General features: G+C 36.9%; 1 protein-coding gene across 1 annotated transcript in view; it reads left to right on the plus strand.

The window, feature by feature from the left end:
• LOC309810308 (contactin-associated protein-like 2) overlaps positions 1-21,403 on the plus strand; it is a gene marked incomplete at both ends in the record, with an annotated part of 613,462 nt that overhangs the window by 168,206 nt on the left and 423,853 nt on the right. The window lies entirely within an intron of this gene.

Genomic DNA, 21,403 nt, shown 5'->3' on the forward strand with positions numbered 1-21,403 from the left:
CTACATAGATCATTTAATAATAAATGTTTCTTGAAAAACTTCATTTCTCAAGGGAAGGCAAGAATCAAAGAAATTCTAGGGATTGAGCAAGCGCAGGACAAGAGCACAGATATGGAAAGTGAGTCCAGGAAAAGTATGCCTACCTAGCAGGATGCTTAATCTCATCTGTTCTCTCACCAGGTACTGGTGACCTCCTGCTTTATGAATACTTGAAGACTGTGACAAAAGATGGTGCTGTTCCTGTCCATATTTTTTTGCTTTGTATTTTAGTGTTCATTTAAAATATATAATTAAAAAAAACCCAACAACCTAGTAGGACTATGGTGCTGGAGATCTTCTGGTGATTCCAAAAGAGCCTTGCCAGGTGGAATTAGCTTAAGCAGGATACCACATTACAGATTTGGTCTCAAAATTGTAGATCCGGAAACTTTATTTTCACATAGCATTTTATGTTGGTTAGACTTATCAGGATAGCCTCCTACCTCAGTTTCCTTATTTGTTGCTGTGAATAAAAACTGTATTTAACTTAAAGTGTTGTTGGGAGGATAAAATAGCATTAGAATGTTGCTTGACACAACACATTCAACAAATGTTAGTTGTCAGTCTTATTGAATTCTCAGCAGGCATATGTAGGTTTATTAATTTATGAAGTCTACATTTAATTATTTTATTCTCCTTTCAGAATATTCTGTTCATAGTACCAAATTAATTGAGAAGCTGATTCATTTTGACACGAAGGGGGAAAAAAAGTGGAACAGGGGATCCGAGTGGTTATAGTATGTATTTTTCTTGGGCTCTATAGCATCTGGTAAACTACTCACCACCCCACCCCTGTGCACCATCATGGAGTCCTTCAGGTAGTCCCAAGGCTGTCGAGTGTACAACATCAGAGTAGGATGCACTCTCTCTGTCATTATTTCTATGTGTGTTTCTCTGTATCTAGATAAATCCTGTTTAATTTTTGAGCTCCTGTGTCTTGTTTTCTAGATTACAGGAGGCAATCTTCCTTCTTTGACATTCTTTTTAGCTTACTTATGCCACTGTTTATGTTACAGCATTCAAATGAAAGGAAATAGGATTCTTTTCTAACTACTTTTAGTTGAGAGTCTTGCTACTGAAGAATATTCCTGAAAATGGTTACTGTTTGTGTTACTGGAATGTTTTGGGGTTATCAGGGCCCTTACTTACCAGTATTTAGTTGGTCCATGCTGTCAGTGATGGAATCATCAGTAGATGGAGGTTTATGGAGTTGGAGACCTAAGAGCCATATCCAGGTCTGCCCCTATTTACAGCCATGACTGTGGGCAAATCTAACTTCTTCTCTTCCTCACAAGGAGACAATGAGAGAAGACAGGTTTTCTCAAGAGTACCTGAACACCTGACTGTTTAAATTATTGAATCAGACTAAGCTTTAATATATAGTGATTATTTAGTTAAATTCTTGCCACACAACACCAGCTGGTGGGAACTCATGGTTAGGACAAGGTCAGCTATGGGCAAAATTTTAAATGTTATATTTTCTCTGGTCATTAATAACAATGTAAGATAAATCTTGTGCCTTTTATATAAAAGGAGTAGCATGTGAAGGTAAAAGCACTTTTAGGTGTCTGATAAGAGAAGCAGGGTCAGTGTGATTTGACAAGGGTCAGAGAGGAGAATGGGATGGCTTTAGGCTGAAGAGGTGAGCAGGGGTCAGATCTCACAGGACCTTGTAGGTCATGCTAAGACTTCCCATTTTATTCTAAGTGCTGTAGAAAGTCAAGAAAAGGAATTTAAACATAGAAGTAGTTCAAAAGGCTTTTATTTTTAAAAATCACTATGGTTCCTGTATGAAGAATAAATTCAAGGACATACACATTTAAGTATGGACCAGATAAGAGATGCTTGTCATTTTATCCATGATGGAGCCAGTAGATATAGTCAAGTGGATGGATTTCAGAAGAGCTTTGGAGAATGACATGTAAATAACTTGCATTTGCATGTTCCTGCACAGCATGTTCTTCTACTTGTGAATAGATCTGTTTACATTGTCTTAATCTGGTTGGGCTGCTATAACAAAGTACCATAGAGTGGGTGGCTTATAAACAACAAAAAACTGTTTCTGACAGTTCTGGATGCTGAGGATTCCCAGATCAAGGCACGAACAGATTTGGTGTCTGGTGAGGTCCTTCTTCCTAGATAACTCTCTTTTCTCCATAACATCACATGGCAGAAAGGGCAAGCTGGCCCTCTGGGATCTCTTTTATGAGAGTATTAATCCCATTCATGAGGGCTCCAAATTTATGACCTAATCATCTCTCAAAGGCCTCACCTCCTAATACCATTTCCTTGGGGGTTAGGATTTCAACATGATTGAACTTTGGAGGAATGCAAACATTCAATTCATAGCATAAACACATATGTATGTATATAGAATATGTATTTATGCATATACTTAGGGAAAAGGGTATGAAAATGCAACAAAATGTTTTACAGTGACTATATTCAATGTGGTAGTATTTGGGACAATTTTTCTTCATTACATTTTCTTTTTCCCTAATATTCTGTAATGAGCTATAAATATATAAAGTAAGATATGTTAACATATATTACGTATAATAAAGGTAACATTAACAAAATATTATGGGAACTAAATTATAAATAGGGCTAGTATTAAGAGAGTCATAACATTCAAGTTTTGTTATAAAACTTTTCCCCACTTCTCCAATGTATTAAAGTGCTTTTTACATAAAAAATAGTTTTTTAAAAGGCAAATTCTTGTGTTGTAGGCTCTCTCAATTTTTCCATGAATTATGTATATCTCTTAAAAAATTAAGAAGGCAACAATTAATAATGTGGTTGATTTAATTAAACACCCTTTGCCATTAAATGACACTAGAATTCGATAATGCAACAGTTTTAAAATTAAATTAATGTTGGTGACCTGCAACTGAATGTGATATGCAGTATTTCTGTTTCCTCATCTTCTGTTTCTGAAAATGTAAATAATCTTCTTTTCATTTTTAAAACATATTATTTATGAGGAATTATCTCCAGAATGCTAGATGAGAATCAATTAAGAGTTCTGAATTAAATTTAAAAATTTACTTCTAGAGATTTTTTTTGGGGGGGGGGTTGGTACGCAGGCCTCTCACTGTTGTGGCCTCTCCTGTTGATGCGCAGGCCCAGCAGCCATGGCTCACGGGCCTAGCCACTCCGCGGCATGTGGGATCTTCCCGGACTGGGGCACGAACCCGCTTCCCCTGCATTGGCAGGCGAACTCTCAAGCACTGTGCCACAAGGGAAGCCCCTTTTTAAATTTTAAGTTATTTTTTCTCTAGACTATCTCCTTTCACAAATGAAGGGGAAAACGAGGAGCCATCATGTAGGAAGAGGAATACAGAACAGTAAGGGAGAAGTAGAAAATTGTTCATATTTGTGCTTTCTGGTAGTATTAAGAGAAACAGTTATCTCAGTTATTAAACTTTATCACCATTATTGAAAAGTTAATGATCTCTTATCTATCCTGAAGAAACCATAATAAAACCATGGAGAGCTTTGAGGCTTAATAAAGGAGTGTCTGAATGTTTCCTAAAAGAAGAAATAACCCAGGGCTTCCCTGGTGTGCCCGGTCCGGGAAGATCCCACATTCTGCAGAGCGGCTAGGCCCGTGAGCCATGGCCACTGAGCCTGTGCATCTGGAGCCTGTGCTCTGCAATGGGAGAGCCCACAACAGTGAGAGGCCCCTGTACTGCAAAAAAAAAAGAAGAAGAAATAACCCAACATAAAGAGAAAAGTCTGGAGTAGGGCTGGAGAAGATATGGCCAAAAATGCAGCAGCCTACCCCCCAAAACGAATAACTGCCTCCCTCTGGAATAACCAGTGACCTCAAGAGCTAAGGATGGTCGTAACATTCTTTTCTTCTTTTTAAAAATCTATGTAGCATAGATATTGCTTATTATTTATTTATTTTTGTAATTATGTATTTATTTATTTATAATTTGCAGGGACCCAGAAGCTTAGATGACTAGAGATTTTTAAAAATTATTCTATAAATAAGAGCCCTTCTCGCTTATACAAAGAATAAACTGCTTGCAAGAAATGAAAGCACTTGTAAGACATTAAAAATTTTTAAATCTTGAAAAATATATTGTAATCTATTATTTTATACCTCTGTTCCCAGAGGGAAAAAATCCAGAGGATGGGGGTTTCCTACAGGAAAATAATTTTATACTAAACAAATAGATTTTTTGTCAGGTAAATCAGAAAAGAATAGGACAAGTATAGCATTTATAACAATACATAAATAGATATATATTTGCAGATATACTTTTGTATGAATTAAAATGACAGAGCAAAACTGTCACCTGAGAAGGGAGAATCTGTGCTAAAATTCAAGGGATTTCAGCCAGGCTTACAGAGTTTTGTGTGTTTTTTTTTTTTAAGGAGAAAATGCTCCAAGAATTTTTCCCTTCCTCAAAATTGTCTTGATTGTAAAATAAATGTGGTTGCAAGAGTTTTCTAGGATACTATTACCATAACTTGTTCATTCCTTTATTTTATCCTTTATTAATTCAACAGTATTTCTTGGGTGCCTACCATGTGGCAGATACAGTTTTATGCACTGGGGATTATAATAGTGAAGGAAAAGAAACAGAAAAAAACCAAAAACAGCCCTTCTGTAAACATGAACTATGGTTTAGTGGGAGGAGACAAATAATAAACAACTAAGTATAGTCAAGTAAGTGCTGTGGTAAAAATAAAGCAAGTTTGGGGGAAGAAATAAAGCAAGTTTGGAGGAATAAACAGGTGTGAGCTTTTTTTTTTTTTACATCTTTATTGGCATATAATTGCTTTACAATGATGTGTTAGTTTCTGCTTTATAACGAAGTGAATCAGCTCTACATATACATGTATCCCCATATCTCTTCCCTCTTGTGTCTCCCTCCCACCTTCCCTATCCCACCCCTCTAGGTGGTCACAAAGCACCGAGCTGATCTCCCTGTGCTATGCAGCTGCTGCCCACTAGCTATCTATTTTACATTTGGTAGTGTATATATGTCCATGCCACTCTCTCACTTCATCCTAGCTTCCCCTTCCCCCTCCCCGTGTCTTCAAGCCCATTCTCTATGTGAGGCGTGAGCTTTTCTGATGATGAGGCATTTGACCACGTGGTCAGGGCTGAGGCACAAGGTGGGAAGTGTTTTCCTGGCTGAAAATAGTACATGAAAGGGCCTGAAGTGGGAGCATGTTGGTCGAAGTAGAATGAAGGACATTTTTGATGATTCCCGTCTTCCAACCTGTGAGTAGTGGAGAAAACTTTCAGAACTCCAACTTCAACTTCCAACTTTATTTTTCATCTGTCCTTTTCCTTTGTTCTCCACCTTTGGTAACTTGTATTTCTTAATACAATACAGTGAAATGAGGGGTATTTATGTCTGGCTTTTGGGGATGGAAGCATGAGAACAAAGGAAAATGTCAGGGCAGAAATAAGATTTCTGGTCCAGTTAGTTTTGATTCCGTACTGGACACCTGACTACTTCCTAACTTTTGAGTCAATTAGGGCAAGAGATAAGAACATATGTAACACCATTTATACTACTGCTTCATCTTTTCAGGTTCTTGTCACATCCTATCTATTTTTTCTCTATGATTAATTTTTCTAAAGCACCAGTTGCATTTTGGCCCCAATCTTCTTAAGAAGATCTTCTTCACCATTCAAGGTCCTCCATTTGGTTGTCTCCCTTTCTCTTTCCTTCCCCTTCCACTAAAACACACAATCTCCTCATTGTTCTCTGCACAGACCACACTTGCCCCTACCTCCCAAATGGAAAAAAAAAAATTCTTGGAAGCTACTCTTATCTGAAATTGAAATAAGGAGTTTTCTGTTCCCTTCCATTATATCTTCAAACCTGTTTTTGTTTCATTATATATGGGCTATTGATTTCTGTATGTTAAAGTTATGCCCTGCTATGTTATTAAATCATCTCTTTGTATCTAGTAGTTGCTCCATTGATCTTTCTCAGTTTTTCAGATCGTCATATCATCTATAAATAGAGGTAGTTTTATTTCTTTATCTTCAAGTTGTATGCCTCTATTTGCTTTTTGTTTTTTTTTTTTGGTGGGGGGAGGGGCGGGGCTCGTCCAGGATTCTACTTGCCTTTTTTTTATTGTTATGTATCTGCAATATTACATTAAATCATGATGAAACTAGTGGGCAGCATCATCTTGTTCCAGTGGGAATTCTCTACTGTTGTCCTTTTGGATAGATGCTGGCTACATGCTGGCTTTTGGAGACATGGACATAAAAATACATATAGAGGGCCTTCCCTGGTGGTCCAGTGGTAAAGAATCCACTTTCCAATGTAGGGGATGCGGGTTGGATCCCTGGTCAGGGAACTAGGATTCCACATGCCTCAGGGCAACTAAGCCCTGCAGGCAACAGCTACTGAGCTTGCACTTCTCAACTAGTGAGGCTGCGTGCCACAAACTACAGAGCCCACGTGCTCTGGAACCCTCGCACCATGACTGGGGAGAGAAAACCCACATGCCACAACTAGAGAGAAGCCTGCAGGCCTCGGTGAAGATCCCGAGTGCCGCTTCTGAGACCTGATGCAGCCAAAGATAAATAAAATAAATAAATAAATAATAACAAAAAAATACATACAGATAAGTACACATACGTAAGATCATGTTAAAGAGGTATTTATCCTTTAATTCCTATTTAATAGTCATTTTTTGGGTTTGTTTGTTTTAAAGAACTGTTATTAAATTTTGTCTAATTCTTTTTCAACATTCCTGGAGATGATCATATTGTTTATCTCATTGGCTCTATTAATGTGATGACTCATATCATTAGACTTCCTACTATTGAATTGTCTTGCATTTCTAGAAGAATCCCCACTTGTTCATGATATATTATTTATAACGTGCTATTGAATCCTGTTTAATATTACTTTATTTAAGACTTGTTTTGATACTCATAGTGAGAGTGATCTGAATTTTTTTTTTTTTGTCTTGTGTTTTGTTTGGGTAAAATCTATGTCAGATTTGTCATTGTTGAAATTACTTCATGAAAATAATTTGGAAGTTTCCCTCTATTTCTATGCTCTGAAATAGTTTAAATTGAGCTTTTCTTTTCTACCTGTAATGTTATCCAAGCTTCCAAAGAGCTATTTGTTCATGTAATTGATTTAAATTGAGATGATGAGGTCAGAAATGTAGACATACGTCTTGAAGATTGTAAATAACATGAGTTTTTTCAACTGTGTGACCTGAAAATAGTGAATTCTGGCACTGTTATTATTACTGGTGTAAGTCGAGCAAATTATTTAATATTTTAAAATCTTTTTTTCTCACTATTAAGTGGGAGTTATAACATCTCTTAAGTTTATGGTGATCATTTTACTTTTGTTCTACTAGTGCATACATAGATACGGAAATTGTTGTTGTGTGTCACCCATTCTCAATTTCAGGGGTTATTCAACTTATAACAGTTTGAAGAGAGATTAAGGGACAAAAATGAAAATATGTGGAACAGAAGCTCTGGTGAACCTTGTCTACTTCTGTAACATTAAGTTTCTTCTACATTTAGAAGATGTCAAGCATTTAGTATTAATGAAATGGGTCATCAGAAAGTCAAAGTTGAGGACAGGGCTGCCTGTCTGTCACTACAGGAAAGTATTTCCTGAGGTCATGAGAACCATATTCTACAGGGCATGCAGTCAACTCTGGCACACCAAAAAGAAGATTAAGAGCCATGATCCGGTCAAATGGGGGATTGGTTTCTCAAATGGAATTTTCAAATACAGATCCTGCACAGTGAGCACTGGCAGACCCAGTGTTATTAAAAGTCATCGGGATGTTTTCTTAAAGTTGCAGTGCTGGCAGCTTTATCATGAGCTCTGACCCTTCAGGTATATCTACTCAGGACTTTTACTAAAACCTTGTTCACTTCACTTGTGTCAGAAAAGAAAAGCTAAGGTTTCTTGTAGGTTAATGGGCTACAGGAGAAGCCTTCTTTTAACCATTTTAGTGTTTGATTTATAAACCATCCAACGCACCCCTGATGAAGCAGCACCAATCCTGCTTAGATTTTAAATCCTTAAATTAAATTTTGTTGTGTTCTTGAAGTTAGAGGGCAAATACAGAAATCATAGCCCTGTTGGGAAACTGTCCTGGCAATATTAACGTAGTTGTGATTTTGCTCAAATATAAAATTATATACTGAATATATGACCCGTATCATAATTCTAAAACAAAACAGTGACAATCACAAAATACTATATAATTCAGTAGAAGAGGGGGAAGCGTTGTATAAATGATGGCAATTCATAAAACGAGAGGAATGCAGCTCTGGCTCTGCTGAATAAATATTTCAATTAAACTAGAAATCGTGTTGCAAAATAAACAAAATCCAAGATTGAAAAAAACCCTAAAACATCACCAAAGAAAATTCCATGTTTGACTCGGAAATATATGGTGTTGGACAATATTTTAACTAGTGTAAAAGTAAGGTAAAATTAAACAGAGTCGATGCTTAGCATATATGGTAAGGAGATATTTATTGAATCGATATATGAAAGAACACAGCAAAAATAAAGCCTCTGTTGATGTAAAGTTATATAAGTTTGATTTAACTGCAAAATGCTTTAAATTATAGAATGTTTAAAAATTTATTTTTGCTCTAGTATTGTAAATCAGTTCTCTTAGATAACACATAAGAGATAATGATGTATCTTAAGTTCCTATTTCATAAATTACCATGAATTTTAACTTTCCTACTATATATATGTAGAAAGAATGTATTTCTCAAAAAATTCATAATTAAAACACACTGAAGGGCTTTTCATAGTTCTTTCTTTAATTCTCAGAATTATTCTCTCAATTTTATATCTTAGCGAGAACCAAAGAATGATTTTCAGGCTCACTTATACTGATGATATTGACAAGTCACTTAAATAATCTGAATTTAGGTTTACTCTTTTGTAAAATGAGGAACGTAGTGCCTAATTCACATGGTTAGTTGTGAGAATTAGAAGTGGCAATTTATAGAATTATTGAGCGCTTCCTATGAACCAAGCCCTATGCAAGGGTCTAGTAACACAAGATGAATTAGACAGTTTCGCACCTTAAGAAGATGGCATTCTAATGAGGAGAGTACAGATGAGTGAAGCAACTGCTATGAAAGAATGAGAGCAGTTTCCTAGCCCAAGTCTACACTTCACTCTCCAGGAGACAGGAGGTACTAAGGAATCTGGGACAACAATAGCTCAGATTCTTCCTGGGGTGTGGGGACTGGGGAAGGCATTCCTGTTTGGATTTTTAACAGTGAGAAGTTTACAGGAAGAAAACAGTTCTGGGGTGAATAGGAAGCTTTAAGACCTAAAGAAGTTGGCGTGTTCTGGACAAACCTTTTCTAGGGCTGAGCAGCAGTCTTTGCAGGGAAGAGGAGCAGGAGAAGAGGGAGAGGAGCATCCCTTCCTTTCCTGCCTTCCTTTCCTTTTTCCACGTCCCCCTTCCCTTGTACTTCTTTCTTCCCTCCCTCCCTCTCTCCTCTCCTCTCTCCCTCCCTTTCTATCCTTTTTCTTATTTTTTTCTAGTTCCTTATTCCCCTTCCTTCTTCCTTGTCTTCCTTCTCTTTTCCCTCCCTTTCCCCTTTCTCCTTACTTCCCATTCCTCTCTCCATTCAACAGCATTTCTCCAGTGCTCATATATCAGGCATTATTCAAGGAAGACCTGATCCCTCCGTGATCTAGCGAATGTAATGTAATTACAGTCTGTATATCAGGTTCAGTCCGAAGGTCAATTCCACACATAAATTATGCTTAATGACATGTCCAGTGACCAAGTACAACTGCCTTTTGCAAAATTTAGCATTAACTTCTCTTCATCATGTAAGTGTGTTAAAATAGTTTCTTATTATCACTTTTTATCTGTACTATATCAGGCTGCTATACAGGGGAAAAAGTATTAGAGCCACTTAATTTGAAATTGTGCTTTTGATTGGATTTTTTAAATTCTTTGAGTGGTTTTAAATATATTAAATTTATTGATGAAAAAACATTATCAAAAGGTCATTCCTGATTTATAAGATCAGTCTCAAAGTTCAAATTAGAATAACAGCAGAACCATATAGTATGGACCTGACTGCACTCAGTCAAGGCCATATACCATTTAATATTAAAAATGATTTATCTAGGAAAATATTTAAAACTACTAAGGAATTAGGGTGTGACACATCCAGCAGTTGGACAGAGAGTTTAAGTGTGTGTGTGTGTGTGTGTGTGTGTGTGTATTCAAATAAACACAGTTCTGTGTAATCCTTTTTAGTCTCAATCTCTAACATTTGTAGACAAAACTTATCTTAAAATAATTCATGTCCCCACTTTTCCACTCCCCACTTAAACCATTCTGCAGGAATATGAAGGATGCTGATGCCTGAGCATCAGGGGGAGGGTGTGGAATAATGATGAGATGAGCACAGGCTGTGGAGTCACAGCGCACAGGTTTTAATCCTGGAGCCCCTCTTTCTAGCCCTGTGACCTGGAGAAAGACCACTTTCTCTGGTCGTCACTGTGCTCCTACTCTCACTCTTTCTCCTATTCCCAGCTTCAGTTTGGTGGGTCAAGACAGGTAGGGAGTTTGAATCAAGGAAATATCAATGAAATGAGTGGTAGGATAGTTGTGACAGTTGCTTTATTCTCTGAAATTTGTGAAACTTGGGTACAAATTTGGTTCCTTATGCATATACTCTATGTCAACAGAGTGCTATTAATGGTATCCAAAAAAAATTGAAAATGTTCTTTTCTTTAAGAAATTCACAGTCTTGTTAACAAAACAGCAAACAAATCTTGACAGCCTGTATTCTTTTGGTATTAAGGAGACTCTCTGGCTACACCTCGTGTTCTTATTTCTTCCCAGATCTTATCACCATGTTCTGCAATAACGTAGGTGACATTAGCTCAGCGTAGCTTTTTACCTCAACTAATGTTCTATGTTGACTACTCCCTCAACACGTTGTTAGACGGTGGAAGAAACACAGGACATTCCAGCTGAGGAAGGTGCTTGAGGAAAGGCAGAGGGGCAGGTGTGGTCAAAGGACAGTAAAGATCTGGCCTGGCTTCCGTGTGGTTAAGGCTCATCCGTGAGTGGGATTGAGACCTACCAATGCCGAGAGGCATGCTGGATTCTGAGCATATGAAGAGCCCCTAAAAATGCTCCTATCTTCAAGGAATTAGTGTTCAGTTCAATGGGGTGACAGATAAATACATAGAAAATTATAACGCAATATAAAAAACAGGAGATCAAGTTCAACAACGTATTATGGGAACATGTTCATTTAAGAATAGTAAAAAAAATTTAGTAAGGAATGTAGTAAGATAGGGAGGTTTGGCTTAATTTAATGGAATGTCTTAAAATCAGAATAAAGGTGTTGAATTTGATCCAAAGCCATGAGAAGGCTTGTAGATTTTCACACAGAAAAAAATGTTAAGATAAGCAGTCTTTTATAAAAACCAAGCTGATGAATATGGTTTAGTTTGCTTAGTTTGCTATTGCTGTGTAACAAACTACCACAAACTCAGCAGCCTGAAACAACCCACATTTGATTACTTCACAGTTTCTATAGATCAGGAGTCCATGTGGCCTTGGCTGGGTTCCCTGCTTAGGCTCTTACAAGGCCACAATCAAGGTTGGTTCAACTGGGCTCTTATCGGAAGACTCTGAGGGGGAAAAACCCACTTCTAAGCTCATTCAGGATTGTTGCAAACATTCAGTTCTTTGTGGCTGTAGCACTAAGAACTGTTTCCTCGCTGGGTTCAGCCAAGGCTACTCTACTCCTAGAGGCTACCTGAGTCCCTTCTCATGTGGCTCTCTCTATCCTCAAGCCACCAATAGTAGGTTGATTTCTCATGCTTTGAATCTCTGTGACTTCCTCTTCTGCCAGCAGTAGGAAACAGGTCTCTGCTTTTCAGAGGCCATATGATTACACCAACACCATTTGGATCATCCTCAAGTCAGTCATGCCATAGAACATAATGTGATTGTGGGAGTGATATGATGCCCACAGGTTCTGGGAACTGGGGCAGGACATCCTTAGTTAGGGGCTTTTTAGAAACCTGCCTACCATACAGGGTTAGGGGTGGAAATGAGGAGGATGTACTGGACATTGTTGGAAGCTATGTTCTCAAAATAGTGACAACAGGGAAAAACATAGGTATATGCAAAATCAGTTAGAAATAGAATTGATGTGATGGGCTGACAGGTTGGCTGTTGAGGAATCAAATCTATAAAGGAGCGAAGAACGTTTGTGATTTCAAGCCTGAATCCCTAAAAACAGCTTACAGACAAAAACAAGAAAAATGCGAAGCCCCTTGGGGTAAGGGAAGAAGAGCCTCCTTCATTCCAAGAGCCAGGTTGTATTTTCTCATTTTCTATCAAACTCTCTGGATGATCATACCTCAATCTTTTCATTCTTAAACAAATATTTTTTCTTAATCTAAAGCCTTATTGTCTATGCCTTTAATCTGAGACGTGCTCTGAGAAACTACATTATTGCATTTGTTTCCTCCAAGTCTTGAAGTACAGGCTGTCTCGTCTGTAACTTTTACTCAGATGATACTATATAGTCCACTTCTGAAAGAAGATGTAGAGATCAGCTCTGCCATCCTGCCAGGATAATCATCACAGGCAACTGACCAAGTGCAAGACAAAAGACAGATTTGGTCGTAGGTTGCCAAAAAAGACCACCTTGGCAGATCTTCATAGTTGATGCTTCACACTAGATGAGAGAATAACCCGCAGACATCCTGAGGGGACAAGGAATGCATGAGACTATTCCTGAGGCACACTTCTATATCTTACATCATTCACATTTCTCTTTGAAAGAAATATGCTCATTACAAATGGACTGCAAGTGTCTACTGCATTTTGCACCTTGCTAAGACTTCCTCTTGCAGATAATGTAGATAGCCAGAGAAGACATATCCACTTTTGACATGTTACCAATTTAATAGGCATATGAGTATTTCACATATTAATTTGTCTTACCTGTCCATTATGATTCCCTGCTCTGTTAAAACCAAAGAAAAACTCCTTTTAAATAAATATCTGGTTCATTAGCTCCTTGTAGCATTGCAAAATATTAGTATTTTCATGATTTAGCATATTTGTTCATATTTAGCACATACGAGCAAAAAGATGCCCAGAGTCCTTTGCTATTTAACAGTATATAATCATGGCTTAGTATATATAAAATCATACATGTGACAGTAGAAGAAATGAGCATAACAATAAATTCCAGTAAAATAAGTTATCCAATATAGCAGAAACAGTGCCAAATGTGTAGACATATAGACAGCTAAACCTTAAATTTTAAAAAGCATTTTAACCTTATTTTTATTACTTACAAATTTTTGTAAATATAAACTTTCAGGTGGCAACCTAGATTGAGTTATTTCATGAAATCCTGTCCTTACTGCTTCATTATCATTTGTGTGCAAATCTCTGTGTAAATGAGCTAAAACGGGTCCCCAACTGTACAGGTCCTCGGCCTGTTCAGAACCGGGACACACAGCAGGAGGTGAGCGGTGGTCCCTGCTCCCCATCACTCCCTGTCGCCCGCATTACCTCCTGAACCATCCCCACCCCCTGCTCCCATCCGTCCGCGGAAAAATTGTCTTCCACAAAACCCGTCCCTGTGCCAAAAAGGTTGGGGACCGCTGACATAAAATATAAAGATATCTACTCTGTCATTATAACATTTTCTGTTTATCATCATAGAGTCATTTAAGAGAAGAAAAAGGAAACAACATTGTTGTGAATTGTTTGTTGTATATTCAGTATTTCTAGTAAGGCTTGATTATCTGATATTAAGCAATGAGGAGGTTACAAATGAATATAATTGGTTTGTTTTTACTTAGGATTGGTTCATGCTTATGCAGCATTCAGCCCTAAAGTAAGAGTGCCCTAATCCATAAGGTAGAGAGAAGCAACTGGAGAGTTTTAGCCTGTTTACAACGCAGCATCTCAATAGGTAGGCATTTGTTTCTGCTTAAGAGCCTAGGCATCAAGAGTCTGCAATTTAATTTGAGCATGGATTTGGGAGGAAATTAGACATAAACATCAGCCCTGAGAATGACCCATTAATTTTACTTATAAAACCAAAAATGGATCAATTGACAATATATTATGTGGGTTTTCAAAACATTAGAATTCTTGTGGTAGAATACTGTAATGGCTCCCATAATGACATCCTGATAACCTGCGAATAAGTCACCTTACATGACAAAGGGACTTTGCAGGTGTGAATAAATTAAGGATTTTGAGATGGAGGGATTATCCTGTATCACCTTAGTGGGCCCAGTGTAACCACATGTCCTTCTCAGAGGGAGCCAGTAGAATGAGAGCTGGGAGGAGATAAAAGGAACTATTAGGACAGAAGCAGAAGTCAGAGCGGAGAGAAGACCCTGTGCTGCCGGCTCTGAAGATGGAGGAAGTGAGCCGGGGAACACGGGCTGCCTCAGAGGCTAGAAAGGCAAGGAAACAAATTCTCCCCCAGAAGCTGCAAAAGGAGTGCAGCTCCCTGGACACATTTCAGACTTCTGACCTCCAGAACTGTGAAATAATAAATGTGTGTTGCTTTAATCCAGTGTGTTTGTGGTAATTTGTTACAGCATCAGTAGGAAACTAATATGCTGCCCTAGAAAATCTCTTGTGCCCGGTACCCTGGTCTGTGGTGAAAAAGATAGGTCTGTAACGATGCTCCACAAAGGGGTCCAGGACTCAGTTGTATGTGCCCAGCAAAAATTCATATGCAGACTAACTTTATACCACCAAAGTCCACTTTGCCTCTAAAGCAGGAGGATCCTTGTGAGTAAATTATTCCTGCCACTTCACCTATTCAAATGCGAGTCGGCATCTGCCCATACACCATGTGGGCTCTATGAGAGGCAGCTCTTCACTGAGGCTGGGCAGAGCTGCCACCTTCCCACCCCAGCTCCTACCCACTCTGTGACTGCGTAAGTTGAATACATGCAGAAAAGCTGCTTTATTCTTGTTGTTTTGTTTTGCTTTACAATTTGGTTTAAAGTTTTCCTTAAACCAACTTTAGTTTTGAAGTTAATCTTTTGAAATTGGGCTTTGAATGCACCTAGATCAGATTTTCCCCATCAGAGAAGAACCAGTGCCCTCATTATTTTCATAAATGTTCTTTTTTGCAATTTCATTCCCTCTGTGAGTTACACCTAAGAGGAAACGGGTTATTTGGGAGGCTTTCATCAGCATTAACCATAAAATCCTACCCGGCCTGAGTCAGGGCAGCTGGTTACACATAGGGCTGTGAAGTCGAATTTTGACCTCGGTGTTCTGTATCTGGTTAGGACATTCAAGCAGAAATTTTGATTTTTTGTACTTGGTCAATTGCTTGGCTAATTACATTGAATTATTACTTTGGAGCAGAATTTTTGCTGTTTTCCATGGGGGGATTGGGAGGAATTTCTATTACCGTCGTATGTCTTGAGCTAACTAACCTGTCATGATAAACCAAAAATGAATTCCTAGATGTACATAGAAGGGAAATGCTGAAGACTTTCACTTGCTTTTTAATATATACACATACAATGGAAACCTGTCACTCCACTTGAAAAGGAAATACTTGTGAGATCTGCTTTGCAGCAGTGACAAAAACAATCAACACTAAAAAAAAAAGTGTTTTTGAAATAAAATACTTGGTGGTAAACTCAAGTTTAGGCTTGAATAATTAAGTTTGGGGGTATACTTCTGCTACCTGAGGCATAAGCCTCTAAAACCCCATAGTTTATTAATTATCTGAAACACTGAGAAAGACTCAACGGTTTTGACATGCATGATGATGCCATAGTAACTTGAGAGTAAAAGTAGGATCAAGAAACTCTAACCAGAAGCAAATTATAGCCTATCAGTTTTTCTGTAGGGCAATCAGACCACGTTTAAGTGAGATAATAAGTCCGCAGAAATGAGCTGTTTGTAATTAAAATTAAGCATGCCAAATCATTTCAAGTGCCTGTTAATTAAACAGTTAGATTTTCATTGTTATTACTTTCTTTAAAATTATTTCATTTGAGATGACTTATTTTGTTGAAAGTGGTTCAGCTTTGGTGTATTCTGAAGTTTTATTATTGTGGATTTGAAAAAAATTGTAATCATCTCCGTAATTTCCACCTCTTCACCCTATACTCTTAAGTGTTGAGTGAGGGTTCTTCCTGGCTCCAAATCTGAGTTGAACAGTGAATGACTTGTTTTTTGACTTTTTTTTTTCCTGTTTCTAGTGAACTGAAGATTAGCAAGATAATGAGTTCATAGTAACAACTTTATAATGTTGTTATAAATAACTTTATGGTATCTATCATAGAACAGTGATTATAGCCCTGCTATCACATCCTTTGTGCAATCTTGATTTCTTAACTTAAAACTAGAAGTAGAGGTTGAGTGCCTAATTAGGAAGTGGCAGTGTCTAGGTGAGTGCAGAGTCAGCTTCTAGGAAAGACAACAATGTAACATCTGTCCCACATTTAATGTCATTATTAGTCACATATAAAAATAATGAAATTACCTCCTTACCCCTCCCAGTTTTGCTCTTAAATTTCCAGCAATGATAGATTCCTGACATGTGCGATTCACCAGGCTGTTACAATTTACAAGCCTTCCTACCTATCTCTGCCTATGCTGTTCTCACATCCAGGAGTGACTTCTTAGATTGTTAACTCTCCTTCATCCTGAAAACAGCTCAAGCCCCATTTCCAAAGAGCTGGCATGATGATGAGCAACCGCACTCCCACCATAGCATCATCTGCACAGCCACCCTACATCCTCCCAGAGTATCCTGTCGATGTCTCTGCAGTGCTGCGTACGACAGTGTGTTGATTTTACCATATTCCCTTAGAATCCCCAGTGCTTCATGCACTGCATGGAACATAAAAGGCACTCAACAAGTATTCTTTCCATTTATAAATAAGACATAAACTATCGCCTACTTCTCATTAGTTTATTCTTCAGTGAACCTGCAAGACATCTTCTCTGGAAACTATTTCATTTTCCAACGCCTAATAATGTTAGTCAGTTTACTTATACTGCCAGCTTCATTCTTAGGTAAAATGTAAATTCTTGAATAGAACCCTAAAGGTAACAATATATTCAGTTCCGTACAAAGACAAATAGGACAATCTTTAGCAGTTTATTTTGGAACAAAATCAAATTAATGAGATAGTCGTTCTACAGCATGCTATCCAGGACTTCTATAGACAAGTGAAAGTTCTTAAATGAGAAGAAATTTGAAATGATTTATTTCTGTACTCTTGCTTAGCCACATATTAACATAAATGGTGATAATAGTGGGTACTAAACTGGAAACTGTCTTCTAGTAAACATACCAAGAGGAGAAGTAACAGTAGTGAACATGTTTGTTTTGAAAGTGCTAAGTATATTAAAAAATGTTTTGAGAAGATTTTATTTGAATTGACACCTTGTTAAACAGGTTATGTTCACTCTTTACTAAAATACGATACTAGACTATGATGAAAGAACAGTGTGCAAACCACCTCCCACTATTTATTGACATTTATGATATCAGATGTGCCCTGGAATCCTCTATCTTTTTTTAACAGAAAAGAAACAAGTGTGAACACTAGAAGACAAGGATTGAGGATATTAATCTGAGAATTTTATTTCTGGCAGTAACAAGCTGTGAGACCTTTGGAAAGCTGTTTAGAATGTTATGTTTGCACAGAATTACGTGTATCTCTGAAGGAAGTGTTAAGAACAGATTGCTTTTTTAACTTTTTACAATCTGAAAATTCTTTGATTCTTTTTGTGCTGGAACATCTATCATAGATGAGAAGTTTCTTACACGTTTTTCTTTGATTAAGTAATTCATCAACATGCATTTATTGAAGGCCTACTATGTCTCAGGTGCTGACACAGGTCTTATGTGTCAAATACCAATCTAAAGATATTTAGAATCTTGTTGAGGTACAGTAAAATAATCATGAGGTAAAACAAAACCCTATGTCATGGGACTTTTAATCAAGTATCCTCTGGCTTTCTAAATGATAATTGCCTTCTTCCCCTCAAATATTTTCCAAATCCCCATCTCCATTAGCGAAGCCTCTTTTCTGTACTCCTTAGAGAGTCAAAATCTACATACAGCCTTTTTGCAAACAATATCTGTCACAAACTGCTTCCGACAGAGAGATTTCTGACCAGCTCAATTTACAACAAACACTGCCTTTCAAAGAGACTAGCATATTTTTCAGAAAAAATAATAATAATAAGTTAAACAGTGAGGGTAATAACAAAACCACAGCAGTTGTTGAAATCATTTACTACACTATTTGTTTTGAATCAGCTATAAAAATGTCAGAAATATTCGTCTCATTTCTTCCTTGTACAGATACTAAAAATATGCATAAACATAGTGTATCTACTTGGATCCAGTTTTAAAAAAGAAAAAAAAAAAGAATTGATAGAGTCAGACATTGGAGAGACTGTATCCAGGCATTCCAGTGGTTTAAAGACAATAAATATGTACTCTGTTTCTTTGATTGTTTGTTACTCCCCCAAAAAAAGGGGAAGTAAGAATTATTTGTTAATTATGTGCTTCCCAAAGATCTCTAGTTTGCAACTATGATTCTCTATTGTAACTTAAGACAATTATGTAGCATTTAAAAAGCACTAGATAAACATCTGTGCCCAAGACCTGACTATGCCACAAATATGCTTTGTCACCTTGGGTCTACTTAATTTCACTGAATTTCCAGTTTTTAGTTCCTTCATCTATAAAATAAAGGGATTTGACAAGGAATTCTATAATTCTTTTGAGATCTAAACGTTTACCACTCTATTTCAATGGTTTGAAATTTCTTATAATCCAGAAATATACAGATGATAATTTTAGAATAAAAAAAAATCCAAAAAAAACAGCAACACACACACACATATTATGATAATTTCATGGAATCATAAATTTAGTAGTTTATTAACTTCATGTTTGAAACAAAAATTAAAATATCTTTAAGAGTGGAAGTGGAAATCATATTATATATCTGAGACTGCATAAACAATCTGCACGGTAAAGAGGCTTCATTGTAATCATTCTCTCCTAATATGTATTTCATTTGAGGTTTTCTGCCATTTACAGCTCTTTTCAATATTACTGGTGACAGTAGCCCCTCCTAGAGATTGTATAGACATGAATAGTTTCTTCTTGTAGGAGATCTGGGTTCATTTCTAGATGCTGACTTTTTAAAAAATTTAGAGCATGTCTACATGGTACACAAATTGCTCAACTCAAGCATAGAGCAATGGATTTATTACCAGTGCTTGAGCAGACTCTCATCCTTTTTGCTTTGCTGTTTCATTTAAAAATTTATCAGATCCTCTGGCTTGACAGGGTCAGTTTTGGTTTTCAAAGTCTTGGGCCAAATGTCTACCTGTCTTAGGAAAGCCATGAGCATTATGTGTTGCAAAGTCATGAGTGCCTTCCTTTAACAAATTATGTAATAATGGAATCTCTTCCTTGATTCAGTTCTTCACTGGTTACTGTTTTTATTATTTTGGAGGAGAGGAAGTGCAAACCTTATTGAATCTCCTGGCTACAAGTTCAACATTGAATAGACATCTTAAACAAGTTAACCATATCTAGCTTGTTTGTGTTTATATGTGTTTGTGTATGTGAATGTAGCTTAAGTGAAAACATTGCCATATTGATATCTAGAAAACAAGAATCTATTAGTTATACATTTCTGCCTTGGGAGAATTTTCTTTAATCGAATGCACTCTGTATAGACCATTAGAAGCCATTTGTGTCTCCCTATCTTTTAGACTATTGATTCAACATGTATGCTACTTTTTAAACCCAATCACACCAAAACAGGACATTTTAAATGTTCTTTGTTAGTGAATGTTTGGAGATAAGAACGAAATGATGCCTATCTAAGGGGCTGTTTTCAGTTTGATTTCAGTTTGATTTCTGGGTTGTAAGAAGTGGTGAACCCATTAAAAAAGACATTGTCCTTCAAATAGTATTATTTTTTGTGTAAATTTTTCTTATTTGTTAAACTTACATCAGTTTTTAAAAAAATAATGATAACTGCTTGTATTCCTTTGGAAACATAAACTGTAAAATAATTTAACTATTGTTTTCATGGTAACTTTATTAATAATAACACTTTGTTTAAAATATTTAATCATCCTAATCTAATAACAAAACAATTTTATAGTATCCTTTCAAGTTACTCATGCTGTTACTTTCTTTAATAAAAGAAACCTGTAAATTTATGGGGCTTCATTTTTGTATTAACTATTATTTTATCATACTTTTGGTATTTTTTTGTAAATTGATTAACTTGTAAGTATACTATCTTTGCTTGACTAGTGGGTTTCTCCAAGTTCAGACTTGCTATTCTAACAGTTATAGCAATACATAAAGTCTTCACTAATTTTCAGATTAAAGGGCTTATGTTAGATGTGTTATTTTTTCATATATAAATGAAATAGCTTTCTGGTAGATGTGGAAATTATGTAAAGCCTTTGGTCAGACAATTTAACTTATTGTTTAATGGTATAATGTTTATATGTTGGATTTGAGAGAAATGGAATAGATAATCCAAAACTTGCTTAAAATGCAGCAGCCTGAGACATTCCCTGTTTCTATGCATTCATATACTAGCAAAATGGTTCTGAAAGCCATTTCTAGTCAAACTGATTGATATTCATTTATTCAAAATCCATTCAATGATTATTTACTGAGCACCTGCTCAATACCAGACAGAATTCTAGGCAATGGATAAAGAGTGGTAAACAAACAGGCATAGTCCCTACCACCATGGAAGATATCATTCAATGGAGGAATCCTCACAACACACAAAAAAACCAATAGGTATATAATTAGAAACTGTGATAGATGAAAAAGAAAGCAAAAAAAAAATGGTGGTGAAGATGAGGGTGGTGACCACTTCAGATTGGAAAGTCAGAAGAGACCACTTTGAAAAATTACATTTAAGGTGAGAGCTAAAGGAAACAAGAAATTTTTTGTGTGTAAAATTGATGAAAAGCTGCATTAGAAAAAAGGCAGTGTGTGTGTAGAGACACTAAGGGAAGAGCCCATTGGAGAAGCAGAAGGGCAGATGTCACTAGAAGATGGGAGAGGAAGGGGAGCATGAGATGAGGTGGCAGCAGAGAAGCAGGAGAGCAGATTGTGCAGAAGGTCCAGTGTTTCAAAAGTGAAGTGAGACTCCATCAGAGGGTTTTAAGCAGTAGGGTGACATGGTGTTAAAGATCACTTTGGCATTTTGTTGATGGTGAATTCAAGCAAGGCAAGAATGGAGAAGGGTAGATAGAGGAGTAAGGAGACAAGTAGTTCAGGTAAAAGGTGATGGTGGCTTGAATT

Source organism: Mesoplodon mirus (assembly GCF_964341445.2).
Source record: "Mesoplodon mirus genome assembly, chromosome: 9".
Classification (NCBI taxonomy): domain Eukaryota; kingdom Metazoa; phylum Chordata; class Mammalia; order Artiodactyla; family Ziphiidae; genus Mesoplodon; species Mesoplodon mirus.